The sequence below is a fragment of the Myotis brandtii genome, unplaced genomic scaffold, assembly GCF_000412655.1.
Source record: "Myotis brandtii unplaced genomic scaffold, ASM41265v1 scaffold165, whole genome shotgun sequence".
Taxonomy (NCBI): domain Eukaryota; kingdom Metazoa; phylum Chordata; class Mammalia; order Chiroptera; family Vespertilionidae; genus Myotis; species Myotis brandtii.
In genome coordinates this window covers 1,684,557-1,691,055 of record NW_005356042.1, presented here as the reverse complement: position 1 = coordinate 1,691,055, position 6,499 = coordinate 1,684,557, and positions in this window count along the sequence as shown.

The following is a 6,499-nucleotide window of genomic DNA, read 5'->3' as shown; positions in this document are numbered from 1 at the left end:
CAGTTCCACGCCTGCTCCGTGCGGGTTACCCTGCTTCCACACCCAGCTGGGCTGGGTTCAAGTGCCATACTTTGCTAAAAGTCAGAGGCAAGGGAATGCATGGCCCTGAGGAGTGGGCACATCTCTGGCCACCTTTGTGCTGTCTGCACTCCAGGGCCTGTATTGCTCTGACAGGACTGCTACTGCCACTATCCCTCTGACCACAGAGCCTTTGCACACGCAGTTCCCTCTTCCTAGTCCACTCCCTGCCCAATACTTTAATTCCTCGTCCAGTCCTTCAGACCCCAGTTACACAAATAAGCCAGACTCCCAGTTATTACACCAAACACCCAGAATTTTGGACTCCTGCTCTCCAAGCTCATTTTCCAAAAGTAGCATATTCTAGTCCATTTTAAAAAACTATTTTTATTTCAGAGAGGATGGGAGAGGGACAGAGAGAGAGAAACATCAGTGATGAGAGCATTATCAATCGGTTGTCTCCTGTATTCCCCCTACTGGGGATTAAGCTTGCAACCTGGGATGTGCCCTGACCAGTAATCAAACCATGACCTCCTGGTTCATAGGTTGACGCTCAACCACTGAGCTACACTGGCTAAGCTCTTCTAGTCCATTTTCAGGAGTTGAGACTGAGGAAGCAGTGTGAGAATGGGACTCCAAGCCAGATTGCCCACGACCCTCCAACCCTGGTGCCAATGCACCTGCCCCTGGGATATCTCCCCTGACGTCAGTACCTGGTGACACTTGTGCCTGCCTGTGATCACCGCTGTGCTTTCATGTATCAAGAGAACAAAAGTCCTTTCTAGACCTCTATCTCCTCACAAGATGGTGTGCCCTCCAGGCCCGGGTCTGTCTGGGTCTCCACAGTGCCTGGTACATGGTTGGTACCATAGCCCAAGCAGACCCTGCTCTGGCTTTTCGGGTCCAGACTTAGGACACCCACCATTGGTCAGCAAGTCCAAGTGCAGCCTGAGTTGCCCAGTAAAGGAGCCAAGGATGAGACATAAAAGCCCAAAAATCAGGGTTTACTTAAGTTCTACACACACTGCACCAAGTGTGCCCATGTGTGGCCCAGGCAGTACCCATACGGGTGTGCCTTTGTGCTAGGTCCTCAGTTCAGTATTCATGCATGGAGGCAAGACCTTTGAATGCTAGATCCAGTGTGTGTTTGTGTGTGAGACGTTGGGTTGGGATGGTGGGCTTTTGGAAGGTTCTGGTGGGTTTTAGGTCTGGGGTGCCCTCATGGTCCTAGGGCAGGAGGGGATGGTCAGTGCTTCCTGCCCCTCTTTGGTCAGGAGACACAGATGAGAGCTTGTTGATCTGCAGGTAAACTTGAGGGTCCTGCTTGGGAGGGAGCCAGAAGGGGCTGGGCAGTTGGGGCCATGATTTATGGGGCCTGGGAGGGGCCTGGCATGGGAATCCACAGCAGCAAAGGTCTGGAGAGCAATGTGGGCCAAAGAATGACTCCATGTCAGTGGGCCAGTCCTGGTGGCGTCGGGATGAGCATGGTGATGTGTGTGGCTTTGCTCACCACCATCTCCTACCACCCCCCCATCCCTGAGGTTGGTCTCCAGCTCTGTGCACTTCTATTTAGCAGATGCTCCCTGAGAGGGGCGAGGGCTGCAGGATAGGAGTAGGCTCAGCCTGCGGGGGCCACCGGGAGGGCTAGGACCCAGCTTACGTCTGGGAGTGGGCGAAGGGCCCAAGTCACAGGTGGCTTCCCCCCCTGCAGCTCTGAAGGACCTACATGGTGTGTGGGCATTGGGTCTGTGTGGGCCCTGAGTGTGTGGTGGGTGCCTGGCTGGGAGAGGGTGTGTGCTCTGGCGACTGGGTGACCGCTCAGAGCAGGCCTGGGTGAGGGGCTCAGAGATGGGAGGGGCCGTATGGCCTGGGGTGGAGGTGGGAAGGTCTTCCTGAGCTGTCCTGGGAGGAAGTGTGTGTGGCACTGTGTCCTGGGGTAGCAGGAGCAGTCGGGGCAGCAGGCACCCACCAGGTCCCTGGTTCCTGGAGACAGAGAACCAGGATGTGTCTGTGATCTTGGAGAACCCAAGGGAAACACCCACAGCTGGAGCACAAGGTACCTTCTCTCCTCTGTCTTCCTTCTCTGTCCCTGAGGGCAGTGTTGGGCTGTCCTTCCTAAGCCCGGGGTGTGGGGGGTGTCCAGGTGGATCCTTTCCTGTTCTATAAGGAGGGTTATCCTGGGGAGCAGAGAGGGCCTGGGAGGCTCCCAAGGACACCAGGCCTCTGCGGGCCTCCTGGGCTGGGGACTATGGCTCTGAAACATCTGGGACTTTGGGGGGAAGTGCTCCCAGTCTGTGCCCAGCTGCGCCCCTGTCCTGTCTTCTTCTTCTTTTTATTTTTTAAAAAATATTTTTATTGATTTCAGAGAGAAAGGGAGAGGGAGAGAGAGAGAGAGAAATATCAATGATGAGAGAGAATCATTGATAGGCTGCCTCCTGCACGCCCCCTTCTGGGGATTGTGCCTGCAACCTGCGCATGTGCCCCTGACTGGAATCGAACCTGGGACCCTTCAGTCCACAGGCCAACGCTCTATCCACTGAGCCAAACCAGCTAGGGCCTGTCCTGTCTTCTCACACTGTCCTTATGTCCGCTGGGCAGGTGCAGCTGCCCATGCCACACATACCTGATTTTCCCACTGGTTACATGACTGTCCTACAACCTCCACCTTATCTCCCTGAAGTTACCTGCCACACACCTGTTGTGGGCACCTGCTTGACACAGCAGGCTCACTCAGTCCTTTGTGACAGTGCCTGGGCATCCGTGCCCTGTCCACGGCCAGCCTTGCGGACACAGGGCGGGTTTGCGGTCAGGAGATGTGTGTCACCAGCTTGATGCTTGCTCACCTTCCTTCAGTCCCAAGTTGTTTGGGAGACTGCATCTGTTACCCAGGCTGCTGGTGCTAATGGATTCCCAGGCCTCTTCAGGCGGGCCCTGTGCCTGGCCTGTGCCCCGGGGTTGCCACATTCCTGAGCTGTGTCCTCCCTTCCTTGTCTGTGTCTCTCCCTTGAGACAGAATCTCTGCCTCTTTGTGTTAATATGTCGCTTTACATGTTTGTCATGTTTTCTTAACTATTTAGTAAACTCATCAAGGTGGGAGATTGACATTACTGGAGCCCTCTGCCACACAGGGAAGAAACAAAATTTGATCCAGCTAAACTAAAAATTTCTACTCTAAAACCTTTATGCATCTCTACAACATGTAAGTGGAGTTCAGACAATTATGAAATTAATGCACGAATGAATGCACATAGGCTAATGTGTTCTCATATGACTGGTGTCTCCCCAGCTAGTGTAAAGTCCTCTGCTAGGTAACGATGCTTCTTAAAGCAGATGAGTGATTAATAATGAAAGACAGGGAAGTACATAAAACAGTTTGATTAAAATACTCTTCCCATTGGTCTCCGGGAGGGAGAAACCCACTATAATGTGTGTCTTCTATTAGTGCTTAAGGACAGTAGTGCCTAAAAAGTGTGTCTCTTCAAATATTTGTTGCTCAATATTGTAAAGTCCGTCTTTAGCCTTAATTAAAAATGCATAAAATGGGGGTGGGACTGGATGGTCTCATTATTTGCATTGGTGCATGAGGCTTTCTGAGTAAATGTTGGTTTAAGTAAAACAAGCAAAAAACCCCCCCACTCAGTAGAAATGCAGCCCAACATTTAAAATGGACTTTAAAATTGTCTACAAAGTGTTTTCTGGTACAAAGTGAATCGCAGCTTAAACCCCGCCCCCACCCCCCCTCCACAAAGGGCAGGCAGCAGGCCTAAGGAGAGGGAGACGTGTGCTGCGGGTCCAGGACATCCCAGGGATTCAGGGGGGGGGGGGGGGGGGGGGGGGGGGGGATGTTCTTCCAGGCGCACACTGTGCCCTGACCCACTGCACTTGGAGCTTCTCTCTCCCAACCCTGGGCCTGACACCTGCTCCTCTCCCCCCCGCACCCCCCCACTCCAGGGCTGTAATAAAGGGAACAGGGTGGAAGTCCAGGCCTTAGCCAGTGGAGCACCTGTGAATAGGTCCATGAGGCAGTCAGGGGGGAACAGGCCGAAGGAGACTGTGCCGCAAAGGCCAGTAGAGCATGCAAAACAAGCACCAGCCACTGGAGTTGGAAAGTGCCTGGTGTGATGAATCAGGGTGTGGATGGGGAGGAGGGAGCACTGAGGATTAGCTGGCTTTGGGCACCAGGAGCAGACCCTGACAGGGTGGAAGGGCAGTTAGCTTACTGGGAGATGAAGGAGACACAGGTGGAGTTGTAAGGGCTTGAGACAGGAGGAAAGGCAGCTAGCTGGTGCAGCTCGTGTTAGTTAGGTGGTTACCAACGGGAGTCAGTGGACCTTCATCCTAAGGGAACTCGGAGAACCAGCTGAGCATGCTCCATGGGAGGGGCAAGGGAGCCCGGGTGTTTGTGCCTCACCTTCCCGGCAGCCCTCCTTTAAAAGCTGGCAAAGCACGAGTTGGAGAAGGCCCTCTGGCCACGCAAGGCAGCACCTCATTGAAAGAGCAAAACAGCGGTTCTCAACCTGTGGGTCCCGACCCCTTTGGGGGTTGAACGACCCTTTCACAGGGGAAGCCTAAATACATCCTGCATATCAGATATTTACATTACGATTCATAACAGTAGCAAAATTACAGTTACGAAGTAGCAACGAAAATAATTTTATGGTTGGGGGTCACCACAACATGAGGAACTGTATTAAAGGGTCGCGGCATTAGGAAGGTTGAGAACCACTGGCTAACTGAACATACTCTTCCCATGTGACCCAGCGATCCACGCCTTGGGATTTACCCAAAGGAGATGAAAACTTACGTCCACATAAAAGCCTGCTCGTGGATGTTTCCAGCTTTATTCATAATCGCCAAAACTTAGAAGCCAGCAAGATGCCCTTCCGCAGGTGCATGAGTAAGCTGGCACACCCAGACAACGGAATACTATTCAGCACTAAATCAGGTAAGTGATCAAGTCTTGAGAAGACCTGGAGGAGCTTTAAATGCATGTCACGAATAGAAAGAAGCGAATCTAAAAAGACTCCATATCTGCCCTGACCAGGAGGCTTGTTGGAGCATTGTCTCGTACACCAAAAATGTTTGGGTTCGATCGGGTTGGGGTGCATACAGGAGGCAGCTGATCAGTGTTTCTCTCTCTCTGAAATCAATAAACATATCCATAGTTGAGGAATAAAATAGAGAGACTCCATACCAACTATGTGATATTCTGGAAAAAGCAAAGCTAGGAGGCAGTGAAAGGACTGTGGTTAGCAAGGGCCAAGGGGTGGGAGGGCTGAATAGGCGGAGCACAGAGGACTTTGGGGCAGGGAAGCTACTCAGTAGGACTCTCTATTGGTGGATAAAGTCATTATGCATTTGTCCAAACCCACGATGTGCCACACCAAGCATGAGCCCTAATGTAAACTATGGGCTTGGGTGAGTGCTGTGTCAGTGTAGACTTACCAGCTGTGACAGATGCCCTCCTCTGGCCGGGGAAGTTGATAACGGAGGAGGCTGTGCATGTGTCGGGTAGCGGGTGTATGAAAAATTTCTGTGCCTTTCTCTAAATTCTGCTATGAATCTACAATTGCTCTTTAAAAAGTCTTTAAAGAGAAAGAAAAGAGCAATGATGTGGTCAGGCCAAGGATGGGAGTGGACGGCAGGAAGGGAGCGATGAGAAATAAAGGTGGTTGAGCCACAGCCTCTGTCCTCCCAGTGATTTGGGAGCTTCCTGCTAGAAGCTTCCTGAGATTCTACAGCAAGCTTCCACCGGTACAACTGATACCTCCACCACCCCCACGGCCCCCACCATAAGGTGTGCTGAGGACTAGTTGCCTCATGTGATATTTTAATCCATGTCATCTTCACAGTAAAGTCTTCAGGTAGATACTGTTATTTCCCCCATTTTATGGGCCGGGGGAAGGAGCCTATCTAGCAGTTTTCGGGTTTAGCAGTTTTAAGCAGACTGCCCATTGTTGCACAGCTAGTAAATAGTGGAATAGGCCAGTTTTTCCAGCTCAGCCTCCTGCAAGTGTCTTAACCATGATTCCTGCCAATACTGTTCTCTCTAAAAGGACCCAGGCCCCTACCAGTAGTTAACAAGTCTGATTTCCTCCAGATGAAAATATTTCTAAAAAAAAAACAGAAAAAGAAACTGAAGCTGTGATTTTTCAAAGCATATCGCCTGTTCTGAAGCCCTGTCAGAACTGATGCAGGCAGTGTTCTCACTCAGCGTGGAGGGGATGGGCGTGCTGTCCGGGATCTGCCCCTCTTGAGAGAGCAGAGAACGTGAAAGTGACATGCTGCATCTAGACATCGTGTTCTCTGCACAAGATGGTCCCTGAGTTCATGTACCAGACTCCAAATTTGTTTCACTCATTATTTATAACATCACTAATCCAGCGGTACCAAAAGGTGCCACTATGACCATCAGGCCCAAGTTCAATTTTAATCCTAAGAAAACTTGTAAGATGTTTCTCCCTCCCTCCCTCCTACACCC